Raw genomic sequence first — 17618 nt, 5'->3', positions numbered from 1 at the left:
GACCTGCACCAGACTGGGAAGAGTGAATCTACAATAGGCAAGCAGCTTGGTGTGAAAAAATCAACTGTGGGAGCAATCATCAGAAAATGGAAGACATACAAGACCACTGATAATCTCCCTCGATCTGGGGCTCCACGCAAGATCTCATCCCGTGGGGTCAAAATGATCATGAGAACGGTGAGCAAAGATCCCAGAACCACACGGGGGGACCTGGTGAATGACCTCCAGAGAGCTGGGACCAAAGTAACAAAGGTCACCATCAGTAACACACTACAATGGCAGGGAATCAAATCCCGCAGTGTTCCGCTGCTGAAGCCAGTGCATGTCCAGGCCCGTCTGAAGTTTGCCAGAGAGCACATGGATGATACAGCAGAGGATTGGGAGAATGTCATGTGGTCAGATGAAACCAAAGTAGAACTTTTTGGTATAAACTCAACTCGTCGTGTTTGGAGGAAGAAGAATACTGAGTTGCATCCCAAGAACACCATACCTACTGTGAAGCATGGGGGTGGAAACATCATGCTATGGGGCTGTTTTTCTGCCAAGGGGACAGGACGACTGATCCGTGTTAAGGACAGAATGAATGTGGCCATGTATCGTGAGATTTTGAGCCAAAACCTCCTTCCATCAGTGAGAACTTTGAAGATGAAACGAGGCTGGGTCTTCCAACATGACAATGATCCAAAACACACCGCCCGGGCAACAAAGGAGTGGCTCTGTAAGAAGCATTTGAAAGTCCTGGAGTGGCCTAGCCAGTCTCCAGACCTCAACCCCATAGAAAATCTGTGGCGGGAGTTGAAAGTCAGTGTTGCTCGGCGACAGCCCCAAAACATCACTGCTCTCGAGAAGATCTGCATGGAGGAATGGGCCAAAATACCAGCTACTGTGTGTGCGAACCTGGTAAAGACCTATAGTAAACGTTTGACCTCTGTTATTGCCAACAAAGGTTATGTTACAAAGTATTGAGTTGTATTTTTGTTATTGACCAAATACTTATTTTCCACCCTGATTTACCAATAAATTCTTTACAAATCCTACCATGTGAATTCATGGATTTTTTTTTCACATTCTGTCTCTCACAGTTGAAGTGTACCTCTGGTGCAAATTACTGACCTCTGTCATCATTTTAGGTGGGGGAACTTGCACAATCGGTGGCTGACTAAATATTTTTTTGCCCCACTGTATGTAAAGCCAGATTTCATCCCACGTAAAAGCAAAAGTTTTTGTAAGCTATGTACCCCAGCTTAATTTGTGTATGTCTACTTGTGAAGATGATTTTTTTTTTTTTACAGTTAATGGCAGAAAAAAAGACGCCAAAAAAGAGGCAGTGACATGTAATAAAGATAATGATGAAAAGCAGCAGGTTGTGTTCTCACTGAAACAGCTCAAATCAGAGCAGAAAAAACAGCCCATTAGTCTGAGGCAGCAGAGATAAACAGCTATGCAGAATTTCTTGTTTTTGTTTTCAGAAAACTTTTATGTTAATAAGGCGCGTCAGCCTTTTTACTTGAGGGGGTCCCATTTTTAAATAGACTCCCCACATCCAAAGTGGAATAACAGACATGTTCTTCAGCATTAAATGGTGATATTCTCAGTCAGACCAATATAGTGTTTGCTTGATTTTTTGAGAAATCCATTTTCATATGTACAGTATGAAGTTATTCAGTCCAAATGACTGACTGCAGCTTTTCATTTATCACAGTGCTTAATGACATCAGTGGACGTGCACAAACTATTACTGGAGCACGGTAATCTTATTGCTTATTAGCCCAATATAACTGAGCAGTACGTGAAAATGAACCCTGTTACCTTTAGCTTTCACATAGATAGCTACAGCGAGCACTGTTCAAGCATTTAGATCTGCAGTTTCTCCACAGGAGGTCTATCTCACACTTTTTTTTTTTGTTTTTCCTTTAGCGTAAGAATCTTCATTTCTACATATATTGAAATTGAAATATGCCCGATATTTACCCGAAACCCCAATCAATACAATCAATCAAGTTCCCACTTGTTTTACTTTTGGGAGGAAATGAAAGCAGCTCCTGCTCCTTAACACAATTAAGCTTTTAAACTTAATCAAAGTCAACTGAATAATGATGCAGACAACGTTGAAATCATGTTTTTAAACTAGTTGCAGATGTCATATACTGGTATCCATCTGTGATCGGTTCAGTGCAGCTGATGTAAGAGCAAATATAAACCAGTGACGTTTAATTTTATCACATAATCACTACTTATTGAAGCAATGTTAAGAAACAAATTGGCATTCACGTGGAAGCTTTTTTTGATGGTAAACGAAGCATGATCTTAAATCTCATGTGTTGATTCTGAAAGGTGGCATCAATGGCTACTTACTTCATAGCGAGCTGATTACTGTATGCTCTTAGAGCCCTCTTTTCCTGCGGTGGAAGCAGGAACAAAGCATTTCCCTCCTAAGCAAGCTTATTTTCACCACCTGTCCATTATCCAGTTAGCTCAACTTAAGGTCATAGCCTTCCAACCTCTGGTTGCTAGGGAAACATATATTCCTTGACCAGTTGGCAAGTGGCTGCTGGTTGATAGTAGAGATGGCACGATACCACTTTTTTATGTCCGATACCGATACCGATATCATAAATTTGGATATCTGCTGATACCGATATGAATCCGATATAGTGTTTTTTAATCAACAAAACTGTTTTTTTTTTTAATATCTTGCTGCATTTTGTATAAGTTCATACTCAAGTTTAAAACAACAACTACACTAAAGCTATTCTGTTATACCTGTATGCAAAAAAAAAAATTTCATAGTTCAGCAATACTGATCAATCTAATAAACTTAAACCTACACCATCCTCCCTATTCTGGTATTTTAAAGAGTACTTAGCGTAAATATTAAGCAACCTAACTAATAGGGTTCCAACTCCCAGGAACAACAAAAATAAATAAATAAAAAATAGGGAACCACCCCTCACACTCCACCTCATGATGCTTAATCGACGTAATCAACCTTAATTTGATGCAGTGTGAAAAAAAATGCACAGAAATCAATTATTTTTCAAGAAATATTAAATAGATTCAACATCTTTCTTTAACAGAACTGCAGACTGCACAGATGGTACCTTCCCAAAGGAGAAAGTACTATAGCTTACTAGGGTATATTAGACTTAATAGTTACTATATACAGTAATTGACTTCTATTCATTTTACATCAAATTAAAACTTTGGGTGTCAGATAATTATTTATTAAAAGCTAGACATTTTAAATGAGAATAAGAAAGAAAAGTATGTCTTTGTGCCCCCTTTTCCCTGTTAATGCCCTATCGGCCCCCCTGGCTAAACTTTGCTAGATCCGCCCCTGCACAGTTACCAGCCGTCAGCTACAAAAGATCCTCGAGTAGAAAGTAATATTAAATAAATTCTAACAACAGCTGATCAAGCTTAAACGTGCTGCTGTTGTTCAGCCGCTGGTTTCCTCTTTCTGGTGCAAAGTGGGCCAAAAACAAACCAGAGAGACGGAGTCGCGACAGAAAAGCCGATCAGCTGATCATTAAGCAGTTTCATGATTGAAGTAGCAGCAAGAAGAGGCAGTCGCTTGTTAAGCTTAACGCAGGAATGCTTTACAAACATTCAGAGATGGACTTACACACTTGCTTTACTTCTCTCGGGGATAACTTTGTCGGAGATGAAATGCCGGGTTGCTAGCGAAGCTCCACATGCTATCCAGACCACCGACAGGTCACAAATGCCACAGCCGCTCTATCACGTGATGCATACTGTTCCGACGTGCTAACGTTCTGAGGTGAGTTACGCGTGTTGCAAGTTTTGTGAGGTGCTTTCGTGATATTTAATGGATCGGATAACTTTTTTTTTTTTTCTCCGATATCCGATCCAGTAATTTAGGTCAGTATCGGACCGATACCGATACGTAATATCGGATCGGTCCATCTCTAGTTGATAGTCATCATTTCTAGTTTGTATTATACTATTTTCACAATTTCACTGGATCACTGCTTAGTGAGAAGTTAGTGAGTGTCTGTAGCCATGTTGACATTTTCCATAGAAATTATTGGACCAACCACAGCAACCTGCTAGTGAGCAAAGCAGTTGCAAGGACGGTTTCAGAGTAACACCATGTAGCCCTTTGTAGTCATTTTCACCTGTCAACAACAAGCGACCTCTTACAACCACTCCCAACCACTCAAAACACATTTTTCCTTAGTTAGCAGATGTTGTTGACCTGTGTGACTGAATCCTAACATGTGTTTAATTTTAGCCTGACTCTGTCCTACGTTGATATTTTTCATACTGCAGTAGGCCTTATCTGTCATTGACATGCAGTGTAAAAAAATGGCTTAAATTGTGAAATTCAATAAATTGGAAAGAGAGTTAGAATCTTAATTTTTAAATTTGGTTACTTTAAAATCTGCATTCTCTTTGTGTGTAAGCATATTTTATTTGAAGATCTTCAGACTATTACATCCAGTTGCAAGTCTCTCTAAATGCAAAAACCCACAAAAGATTGCTTTACAGATAAAAGTCAGCCAAATAATTCATTTCTTTTTTTTAATAGTTAAACTGAAATAATCTAAATTTTATAGCACACCTGCCCATAGTATGTAAAACACTCCGCTTTATTGCTTGTCTGCAGAAGGAATTTGCACTTCTAACCAAACACAATTGATATTTTAAGTAATGTAGATGAGACAATTCCCAAATTTTCCTTTTGAGCAATCATTCCACTTTTACTGGAGCATGGCACAGCATCAAAAACTCTATAATTCAGTAACATCCCCTACATATATAATTCACAATGTGTTAAACATAAGCAGCTTATTTATTTTTGGGTTCCTGTTTCTATTTCTCTAAAAAAGACTAACGTATCTCTGTGAGACATGGTACGGGTTAAATGAAAATAAGCACAGCAGTTTTGCCTTCACTTGAGCCCTGTTCACGCTAAACTGGTCTGACTTTTATTCAAATTGATTTCTAAAACAAGTCTCTTTCCCCAGTGTTTTCCTGTTTCTGACAAAGTTCTATGTTTTGCATGAATTTGCCGGAGGACAGTTCTTAGCACATAAGAACAGTCAGATATTGTTTTGTCACCATGTTATGAAACAGTTGCTTTCATTTCCTTTCCGTCTATGTTTTTCCCCGTGGTCAAATCAACTTGATTTAAAATTCACCTATAAGTGCATATTCCAGATGATAGAAATAACACCTGGCATTATAGCCAAAATGTTCTTTTGGGTACAAACTACATTACAAACCTAATATGGGTCCTCTATTAAACAGCGGAAGACCAGAGTTAGTGGAATATTGTTTTGCTCACACTTTGGCCTCTGATAAAGAAGCAATCCTGAGGGAGGCGGATGTTAGTCATTAGCAGATCCAGCTGTCATCAATGGGAAAATGAATTTTTTCTGCCCAAAGAGTGACAGGTCATAAGGTTGCAGACAAAGTGAGCTCCAACAAGCCATGCACAGGTGACAGATAATTCAAGTGTGGCATTATTTTGCATCCATTATTGACTAAAGCATTGTTTCTGTGGTAACCCATTAGCTCAAACTCTGTAGCCAGCATTCAAGTTAAATCTCACTTTAACTTTTTAGGGCAGAAATAACACAGTGAGAATCAGTTGCTTTGTATATTGCAATGGTCTATTTGAGAAATTTTAGTCAGGATTTAGGGCAGGTCATAAGCCAGAACTTGCACTAAATAGAGTTTTAAATTATATTTTTCCTATCTTGCTCTCTCTGTGTGTCTCTCTACACCTCCTGGATTGTCCTCAATCTTTAAATTAAAACAACTGCTTAACAACTTAAAAAAATGGGCTGTCAGTTGAAGTCTGATGCGAGCTTGGTTTTATTTTCATCATTTTAGGGTTTCATTCAAAGGGGACTTTATCAGTCATTTATTCATTTTCTTATCCCCTTATCCAATTCAGGTATGCATTGGGCCGGTGGGGGTGTACAATGCGCAAAAGGGAGAGTACACCTTGGGTGAATCACCAGTCTATCACAACACAGGCGGAAAGAAGTCCTTAGCCTATCACATTCACACCTGCTGACCGATGCCAATGATGTAATTACCCAGCTACATTTCCAAAAGAATGCAAAAGCATTGACATATATTTTTCCTTCCTATGATAGGCCGACGGGCAGGGCAGAGATAGATTTTGGTAGCCCGACTGGAAAAATCGCTAGTCCCGGGACATCGGGCTAGCGATTTTGCGAGCCCTGTATCTGATTGAGGAATCACTCATCTTTGGAAAAGAGAGTTTATTACAGAGAAATGGCTCTTTCCAAAATAAAAGCTACACTTCTTCTGGGCTATATTCTCAGCAGCATATTAAACATATAAGGAGAATCCTGTGCTAACGGCTGTCTAAATGACTCGGGTAAAGTTTGTAGCATGCGTGCTTGTTGTTTGTCGGCATAAATGTGCAGTCATATTCGTTGTGTTCCCACTAGTGCTGTCAGCGTTAATCTCGTTGAAATGACGTTAACGCCACAACACGACAAATCTCCGTTAACGAGCTACCGCGGATCGCCCGTGCATGGGGCTGGACGGCCAACACATTAACGAGCTAACTGCGCTAACACACTAGCTCCCACCCATGTAATTGAGCATTGCGTGGCACTTCCAACATACTGTTTTACTTTAGTCCATGACTCGCTTACCTTCAGGGTCATACGTCACATGAAAACCAAAATAGTTCCAAAGGCCAGATCTGAATGAGGGTGGGGGAGGTTCAATTTCCCATGTTGCAAGGAGAGGTTAACTTCTGTCTGGCTAGCTTGCCCTGTGTCACTACCCGATATGTACCGGAAACCCGATCGGTACCCCGCATGCGCAAATCTTACGTCACTTCCTCTCTTTGCCAACATTGCGACATTCAATATATTTGATTGATACGGTTAGCGCCCAGTTAGCTCCTAGCATTTCTCAACAGCTCTGCCTCCTTTTCGACTGCCCGGGACATTTAAACAATGGATAATCCGTATGCAAAGAAATTCATGCTTTTCTCCTCAACAGAGAGCGTCCCCCGATTGAGCAACAGCGCCGTAAAATAAGAAGAATGGCGCCTAATTACAGAGTTAATAATGCAGACTTTGTAATATCTCACGTGTAGATTCATCAGCCAGATTAAGTGTTTACTGACAATTGACAGTGATAGCGCACATCATCATCACTATTCCAACAATCCTCTCCTCACGGACAAGCATAAACACACTCGACTATCGCTAAATCAGATTTAACACACGTTTGTAATGACGACAATTCAGTTTATAATAGGGTTTATTCGCTCGGTCAGCAGGTGGCGGTATCCTCGTACACTGGGGAGTAAACTGCCATTAAACGAACAGAAGAAGAAGAAAACATCTGCACATGCGCGGTACGGATCGGGTAGACCCGATTTGTACGGTCAGACTTTACACATGCGCAGTAAGGATCGGAGAGTCCTGATCCGTAACTTTCTTTTTATTTTTCGTTTTTGTCTACATTGTACTGAAATGCTTCATTATTGCAAACATTTTAAGATATACTTGTTATTCTTAACATCTTAACTCTTACTCTGACCCATAACTATCGTAAAACGCTACGACCGGAAGTAGAAACCTTTCGCGCATGCGGGGTACCGATCGGGTTTCCGGTACGGATCGGGTAGTGACACCCTGCACTCAGTGAATCTGCGTTCGACTACTCCGCCTAGGCTGCACTATCGAGCGCAGATCCACTGAGCGCTCAACACAGACAGCATCGTCAGAAGGAAAGTTGATAAAATAAATTAAAAATTTTGTATTGTTCGATACATATGCGTACCGAAGCGAAAGCACTGTATCGAACGGTCCAATATCGATACAAGTATCGTTGCACCCCTGATATATATATATATATATATATATATATATATATATATATATATATATATATATATAAATATGGTCACATACATATATATATGTGACCCTATATATATATATATACATTTATATGATGTGTGTGTGTGTGTATACACATATAGATATATATATATAAACTAAAAAACTATTTATGTAAAAATGAACAGAAAAGAACATGACATATATAGTCACAGAGGTTATATTAAAAATATTCATGCTGTTATGGATTATTTTTGATGTGTCAGGCATTCTACTCTTTTATAAAACGATGATCTACAAGAACTGCACATATATCTATTTTATGCAGTTAAATGTTGTAATTAGATTGATTTATGGCTCTGTTTAGTTTAAAATTCAGCACTCTAGTTAAACTAATGAGGTGCCCTTTGTTTTGTGTTGGACACAGATGTAGCCAAAAAAGGTGAAGGAATGTGATGTACTCTGTGTGTGCGTTTCCCACTGTGGGCTCTTGATGACAGTCATTCAGATACAGGAGTGGCTGGAATGGAGGATATGTATGATTGTGTTACTGCTGAACATCAGCCTCTCTTATCACTCGGGTTACTTATATTTTATGGTACTCAGTTGAAAATTTCCCAGGGGAAGGAATGGAACCGGTGAATGATCCCAAAATAACACTTGTGAAATATGACTGGGCCTGAATTGAAATATTGCTGGTGCTTATCAGCTGCAGCCAGCAGAGCATGATTACTACAGACTCGCAGTCGAACAAGGTGATTTCTGTCTGAATCTAGCATCTACTGCTGCTCCAGAGCCTCTGATGAAAACCTGGACTCGCCATCACATAAATGATCCCATTAATCCCAGACGCTGGAGGACAACAAGCCACTTAGACCTGTAATTGTTTAATTATCCCTGCTGAGAGTCGCTATGAGAAAGGACATTAAAACCTGCTGTGTGGAAATGATGAAAACATAAACACAATGCGCATGTAAGTAAGTGTGTGTGGTCTAATCCCTCAGCTGGATGCTTATAATTGCGAATCAGATTGTTCACTTCCTAATATCTTCCAAGAAAGAGAGGTTTTGAAATCCTGCTGATCCAGTTACAAACTGAGCTCTTGTTTCAATCTGAGTGACAAGAAATTGAGACACACAAAACAAACAAAATTAAAGACAATATGTGCACAAATTTGTCATCAGACCCACAATGCTTTGACCGACCAGTGACCGAGGTGTGCTGGATGCTTGCGTTTGTGTTTGAGTTATTATTGTAGACTTGCATGTCAGAGAGAAAACCATCTCTGATCTTTTCTTGGTGGATATCTGACTGGACAGAAATGCTTCAACCTGTACTCAACCCAGTTTTGCAGCATTACATTCTTCCTGCCTTTAAATTTTTCCAGCAGGACAATGCCCAGGCTCACACTGAGTAGTACAGGCCTTTCTGGAACATAGGCCAGCATTTGGTCCCAATATGTGCCTGGGACATGCTGGCTAAAAGAATTTGATCAGAGGTTGCCACAACCAATGACCATTCCACAGCTGCAGGCTGCACACATCCAGAAATGGAGAGCAATTTCTATGGGCTCAAAATGTGGTCATAAATATTTTGTACTTGTAAAAAAGATTTGTATGTGTAAAAAAGATTTGTGTGTGCGTAAAAAAGATTTGTATGTGTAAATAAGATTTGTGTGTGTAAAAAGAATTTGTGTGTGCGTAAAAAAGATTTGTATGTGTAAAAAGAATTTGTGTGTGCGTAAAAAAGATTTGTATGTGTAAAAAAGATTTGTGTGTGCGTAAAAAAGATTTGTATGTGTAAAAAAGATTTGTGTGTGCGTAAAAAAGATTTGTGTGTGGACTTAGAAAAAAAACCCCTGCAAGTTACAAGTACGGATTTTTGACCCTATTTTTCTTCCCTTCATCTGATTGGTCAATGTCATGTCAATCACAAATGTAACAATCCAATCAGAGAACAGATGGGTTTGGCTGTCGGAGGGGCGCTGTTTTGAACTGCAGGTCCTTGAAGGGTGATACCGTTTGAAGCTGGAGGATCGCTATATAAATATCCGATAGCAGCTAGGTCCCCTAACTTTCAGTAGCTGTTGAAAGGATAAAGTTGTGGTATATCAGTGGTTAGAAATAACATTATTACTTTAGGATTAGTTTAACACAAAGTCAGGGCTGACCCAGGACCATTGCTGTGAGTCACAGTGCGCAGCATAAAAGTCCTTTCACATCGGATGCAGGATACGCTGCTAATGCTAACTAAAAGCAAAGGATCCAGAATTTGTTACGCTGGCTGCTGGGCTCTGTGGGTTTTTGCAGCAGCTCTACCTGTACTAGATGCACCTGCTCCTTGTCTTTTCTATCTCTGACTTTATGTCCTCTACAAGAGTTTTTTTTGCTAGTTCTTCAAATGTTCAATAAAAACATGTATGCTAATTCATAACGAAGAAAGCTTTGTAATGAAGACTGTCATTTCCAAAACACTGCCCGCCCCCACCCCGCGGTCCGCAGCGCTGTTGAAAAGGCTGTGGAAGTCCCTGTATTAAACACGTAGACCTGTGACACAAAAATCACCAAACTCGGACGACCACAGACTGTTTTCCTTCGTGGTGATGAAGGAAAAGGCTGGGTTGGCATGTAAAAGGGCATTTATTCCCTTCAAAGACCTGCAGTTCAAAAAAAGCGCCCCTCGACAGCCAAACCCATCTGTTCTCTGATTGGATTGTTACATTTGTGATTGATGTGACATTGACCAATCAGATGAAGGGAAGAAAAATAGGGTCAAAAATCCGTACTTGTAACTTGCAGGGGTTTTTTTATTAAGTCCACACACAAATCTTTTTTACGCACACACAAATCTTTTTTACACATACAAATCTTTTTTACGCACACACAAATCTTTTTTACACATACAAATCTTTTTTACAAGTACAAAATATTTATGACCACATTTTGAGCCCATAAATTTCTCAACAGCAGATGGACACTTGCTTTGCCTTTCCTATTGCCCTGCTTCCCATGGCGATGGATAAAACACTGTTATAATCCAGCAGGTGCTAGGCACCTGTTTCAAATGTTATCTGCTCACTGAATATATTAGTGTTAGAAAATGTCACTGTTTTTGTTTAAATAAACATTTTCATAATTTTACAAAGCTCAGTTTATTTCTTACCACTGGAGATTTAGCATGCACATCTTTGATAGATCTCTGCTGCATAATGTTTCTTTTTCTCTGTTTATCACTCATTGCAATGGACTGCCAGCTAGATGTTAAAGGGAAATGTATGTGACTGATAATAACTCGTAACAGTTATTCAATCAGGCTGATAACACATTCGTGCTGAGTGTTTGTGAATATGTCAAAGTGACACGCCTTTAAAGGTGTCAGCATATCTCCTCTTTAAAAACACTGTTTTACAAATGCGTTATTGTGGATGCAGCCTGAGAGTGTGCCTGGCAATCGCTTTCCAGCTTCCATCACTGAGTAATGATTCCCAGCAGGCACCACAAGAATTCCACAATTTATGTGGTTAAAGTCAGCAGCGGCACAGGCAGGAGCGCTCACCTTTCACTGCATGAACACTGCATGTGTGGGCCGTGGAAATATGTTTGCTCATACATTCACTTACATGCAGATGGATCATGCAAATAGACCATAAATGTGCTGTTTTATTTGTAATCTGAGCCATTGTTTGTTTTCCATTTCTCACATGATGAAATGGACCTGAAACCTTTAATCAAATTGTGTTTTAAGAGAAAAACAGACACAAGCTTAAAAAAAAGAGCCGGACCTTTTGAGAAATACCATTATATTTATTTATGCAGCCCTCCCTTCATTTTCTAACTGCTTATTCAGTTCAGGGTCGACTTTTTGAAAGACAGGGTGCACCCTGGACAGTTTATTTATTTATGAGAGTTATAGAAAAGTGAAAGTACTCTAATGTCTGAAGTAAGTAGGACGCTACCACCAATAGTTGGCTAGTTTGATGACAAGAAACAGTTGACCTTTCTCTCCCTGAGTGGTTTGAGCTGTACAGATCTGGCAGTTGTTCCTGGATGTTGTTGGCTTTTACTGGGTGAAGGTAGTGCACCAAAAACCTCCTACTGATTGCTTTGGTTGGTAGCAGATTGCCTGTAATTTTTCATGCTTGTCAGTGAATACCAACTAATAGCTGAACGGTATTAAAACTAGAAAAAGTGCAAGGCTACAAGTGGAGAAGATTTGCCTGCAAGGTAAAAGTTGTCTTCAGCTCACAGAGTAGCAAGAGAGTATTTGTAGACAAATCTGTCGCCTTTTATCCGTCACTAACTATGCCCACAGCAATATACTAGATATCCAAGTCAACTCAAACTCACTAAACTCAAAATGCACTAAAACAGACTCATCAGTAGGGATGGGTACCGGTGTCCGTTCTGACATAAATGGTAGTAACCAGACCGAAAAGCAGCGCACATTTCGGTGCTTTATTTCGGTGCTTTTTTTCCTGAGCTGTGATACACTTCTAGCCAATAATTTTACGTTTCCGAGGATAGTAGGCGGGTCCAGGTACGTACGTTCTTTTAGAGCAGAGCTACAGATTAAAAATGCCCAAGGCGAAGCGGTCAAAAGTCTGGCTGTACTTCACAGCAAAATATGCAAACTCAGCAGCCTGCAACAAGTGCTTTAAGCTGATACTGTGATACTGTCAAAGGAGGTAACACCTCAAATCCGATGAAACACCTGGCGACGCATAGCGTTTTTTTTAAAAGCCCAGAAATGCGCTGTATGATAGCTTGCTGCGAGACCTCACACCGAGCACATCTACTGTGCGTGGGTTGCCTGTTATCGGACCCGGAGTTAGCAATATCCCCCAAAACCCCCGAAGAGGAGAGTCCTGGCCCCTAGCCCTGTCAGTGTAGCAGAAATGACGACGGATGATGATGGCAGCAGCAGCCGTTCTTCTCTGCGTGAGTAGCTTAATGTTGTTGGTGTGTAATTTACGTTGAGTAGGCTAACCACGTTATTACATTAATGCATGTAAGGTGAACTAGCAAACATCATCATAGCTACATGCAGCTGTCTTCTTGTTTGATGGCAGATACTCCCTTCACCCTGGCCAAAAAGGCTAAAATGACCAAAGAAAAAGTGGAAAACAGTTAAACATGAGAGGTTTTGGACAAAGTTTGTGTTTTTTCCATTGATTAAGCACTGCTTCCAGCCAAGAGTGATACCATATATGCCCCATAGCTGCAGAAAAGGCTAACATTGTTATCTTTTTACAAAAAACAGCTGAACATGAGAGGTTTTTGGACCAATTTTGTGTTCTCCATTCTTTGAGCACCGTTTGAGCACCGGCACCGTTTCAAAAGTACCGATTTGGCACCGGTATCGGATAAAACCTAAACGATACCCATCCCTACTCATCAGTTAAAACAAAGCCATCACCAAGACTGCTTGAACTAGCATATGGATGCTGTCCACCACGTGTAATGATACAAACGATACAACAACTCCTATTAAACACAACTTAGCAGGTCTTAAAAAAAACTAATGAATTTAAAAAATCCTCCATCTTTTAAGGCGAGCACCATAAATCCTGCTAACACGCCATAGTTGCTTCATTTTTGCCATAGCTACATTTTACAGGGGTTTTGATCTATTTGTCTACTCGGTAAGAAGACACTTCTCTCAGTGAATTACTATAAGCTTTTAATTCATATACATGGTGAAGATGTTGAATTTGAATGATGCATCTAAGGCTACCCTTTTATTTTGTATATCAAAGTGTGTAATTATACAGTCTGCACAAAAATGTACTTTTGTCCATTATAGACTATCAAGCGCACTTTCATATGTTATTGCAAATAATTAAAAGCTTGGGTGAAAGCTACTTTACAGTCATACTATTTGCTATTTGGAGCAACAGGAAGAAGCCCAGCAACTCTCTACTAATCATTCTGCTCTCACTCTTCTGCTGCTGCTTTTGTTACTGTCTAGGTCTCTGTTGAGTTTAATGGGCACCGCACACAGCCCCTTACACCCACAACCACAGCAAGGCAAAAAGATCAATTACATCATAGCAGAACCCTTTTCACCTTCACATACCCCCAAATCCAGATATGCATGCATGGAGCTGAATAAAAACAGAGTAAAAACTTGCAATAGGGGAGAGCCATTAGCTAGCAGGGCAATCATCTTGTCAGGGATAATGCTGGTGCCATGGCACGACCAGTACTGTTAGCACAGGCTCACATAAGGGAAAACAGACTAGAGAAAATAGTGCTTGAGCATGCTTTGAACTCTTAAAGTAGGAAGCGGGTTCTCGAAGGTCTATAGCAGAGGATTGGAGAAAGCACAAGAGTTTGACCTTTTTAGAATGATATGCAGATGAGCAATCCTGAGTAGCTTTAAATACATTCATGGAAAACATAAAAGGTCATAACAGGGCTCTTTTGATGTGGGCAAATGTAGCATTTCAGAAGTTGGAGATGGTAATTTACAAACATCTGCTTTTATAAGTGTAAGTGTGCTGTATATGACATGCACATAATTAATGTGTGCATACAGCAAATGATTTTAATATCAAGAATCAATGCGGAAACTTCATGTTAGCTACATGAGATTGTGATATATATTAGTAAAAAACTATTAGTAAAAAATAAATAGATGTTTAATTTTCTGCAAGTAACTGGAAAACCTATTTCTAGTAACTCAGCTATCAAATTTTATGTATAAGTAAGATGAGCCGCATGATCTTCTCATGATCTTCTCATAATAATTTGGTGTTTTAGTAGGAAACCTGGATGCTGCTTTGGTGGGTGAGACCCCCATACACATTTCTGCAGATTGCAGGGATTGCAATGACACTCCCCAAAGCAGCAGCCATCCCTTGCAAAACAATGCGCCCAATCATAGTACAGATCAGAAAACACTTGGAAGCCCAAATTTTAATATGACTACCATCCGTGATCTACTCACAAACAAGTTATGTCTTCAACAAACTGTCAGTAAAAATAATTTGTGGGTTATAATGATGAAGATTCAGATTAATGCTGACAGCACTAGTGGGAACACAATGAATATGACTGCACATTTACGCCGATATCATCCTAGTGCAAAGACAAGTGGAAGCAGACAAAAACAACAAGCACGCATGCTACAAAGTCATTTAGCAACTAATCCAACAATACATACAAATATTAACAATGGTTTAATTAGAGAGAAACACAGTTTAAATAACACTTCTAAATAACTGAATGAAGCAGTTTCGGGCAGCGTGACGTATAGGCACTTCTTCATGTTCTTCAGTTTACTGTGCTGTCTGCAAGACAATACAGTCCCAATCTCCACTTAATGGTAACTATGTGACTATCTAAAGAAGATATGCCTTATTTAGATTATACTTGGCATTTGAAAACACTCAGCGTTTTGTGTTTCCTTTTGGTATCACCTTGTGTTTTGTGTTGATTCTGATTTTGGTATTAGTTCTTAGGGTTTGGTTCTTGTGTTTAGCGCTTTAGTGTTTTATCAGCCCTACCTGTGTCTGTCCTCTGTGCTCTGTTCGTGTCCCCGAGTTTGTGTTGTTAAACAGTCTGTGAGTTTCCTGTTTTACTTTGTAGGTTTGTGTCTCGTTATGCACATTGGTTCCAGCTGTTTCCCCTCCTCTGTGCTATTTCCTGATTACCTGGTGTGTGTATTTATAGTGTGTGTCTGCCTGTGCTCCTCGTCACGTCTGTGTTACTCCGTGTCAATCTGCATTACTCTGTGTAACCCGGTGGTCATTCTGCGTCTCTCTGTCATCTCTTTCTGTGCATTTTGCTCCTCATCCCGTGTCCTTATGTTTCAGGGTAGTTTTTAGTTTTCCCCAGTTTAGGTTTGTTTACTCCCCGCTCTGCTCTTCCTGTTTTGCCACTTTTCACGTCTGTAAATAAACATTCACTCGCACTCCAGCCAGTACCTACATTTTGGATCCTTTTCTCTCTACACCACACAACTGCTGCCCCAGCCGTGACACTCAGGAGAATGATTTTTGTGATTCAGTCACAGTTTGCTTGAGAAACTTGTTAGTTGAAAGTATCTGCTAAACCAACCCATCAGTGAAGGACAGCAGAAACATACAGACAGTGTTAGGGTATGGTATGCTTGATCTCTGGATGGACTCTAAATTCTGGATGGAGTATAAATTAAAATAAAGTTTCAATAAAAAATGTATTTTATAGTAAAGCTATTTCAAAGTAAGCCTAAACATGCTAATAGACTGAAAGGTAAAAGCTGCCACACTTTGAAACCACATTATATAGTAAGACTTGACTGTACAAATAAAGTTTACTAGATAGTTCCAGCTTATAGACATGTTATTGCAGTCCAAGGGGCCCAGATGGTGAGTCGACAGCATATGTTGAAGAGCAAGATTGGCAGAGTCACACCTGAGCATGACAGAAACTGATTACACCCCACCCTTTTCTCCTCTTGTTGGACATGTTTGATCAGCTGCCGGACATTATCCCGCGCTCCTGTTTTCACTCCACACTACTTGGACAGCTCACCTGATACCACTCAGTCTGCAGTGAGGTGTGAACTGCACCATTTCCTTTCGCCAGGACTGAATTATTGCTACCTGCTTTCCAAAGATAACTCCCTGCCTTCTTTCTCCCCTGGTGTCTAGTTCTCATCACAACAATACTCCCACATGCCTCACAGTGTCCAAGCCGAAGAGTCAAACTGTCGCAGCTGTGAACTATTTTGACGTCAGATTTAGGTGAAATATAGAAATAGAGAAACCACAAGGAAGTTCAGGGAAATGGGTGTTTTGTCAAGAAGAGGATTCCTGGGAACTGAAACTGTCAAGCAGAAAGGGCAAGAAAAGTTGCAGGTGCTCAAACAGAGATGGTATACAGAGTGCAACCATTACACAGCTACAGCCTTGATCTTATAAAATTGACAAAATATATGTAAAAAAATTAAATAAATAAAAAGTAACCAACCTTCCATAACTGATAATAATAAAAATGGATGGTCTTTTCTACCACTTATACTTTTCCTTTTAGTTGAAGTTTCAGGTCTTATCTACATCTCTTGAACTTGATTCCTAAGACATTTAAGTTCTGTTTGGTTATTTTTTAAATTGCTTTGTATGCATAGCTTTTTCTTTTTACATAGTGACATATTTTTGTGCTTTCTTGCTCATAAAAATAAAAATAAACCGAACTTGTTCTTCTTAAAGATTGTCCGTCACTTTGAAAAATTAAGCTTTATTTACCAGCTCATCTGCACAATCTTTGAGTCTTTGCTAGAGTTATTCTTCTGATCAGGGAAGATACAGATTGCAGTTGGGGAGTTAGAAAAAAAAGTACTATGAGCAGTGTAGCAGAACAAAAGGAAGAAGGCATCCTGAGCCCTGCTGTGACTGAGAAAATAACAGGGAGGACTCAAGTTGAGACACAACAGCAGAGAAGTAAAAAGAATGTTTGGGGAATTATTGTTAAATGAAACCTATCAGGATTTTCCTTGTAATCCTTAATATACACATACTGTGCAAGTCAACTGCACATACGCCCTAATAAATGCATGACACAACATGGGAGAGCCACCTCGACAGGACAAGACTCAACTATCCATCCGCATAACACAATGAATTATATTCTACTTCAAATACTTTTAAATAGATTTAAACCTGAAAATTAATATTTTATCATATAAAAAAATATGCTCTGGATAGATGTAGTTGGAATTTTCTGAAACTGATTAAAACAGGAAGTTATGCTGATTACGCAATGCCAACTG

The sequence above is a fragment of the Rhamphochromis sp. 'chilingali' genome, assembly GCF_963969265.1.
Source record: "Rhamphochromis sp. 'chilingali' genome assembly, chromosome: 15".
Taxonomy (NCBI): Eukaryota; Metazoa; Chordata; class Actinopteri; order Cichliformes; family Cichlidae; genus Rhamphochromis; species Rhamphochromis sp. 'chilingali'.
The sequence above is the reverse complement of the archived record's forward strand: the minus strand, read 5'-3'. Positions refer to the sequence as shown.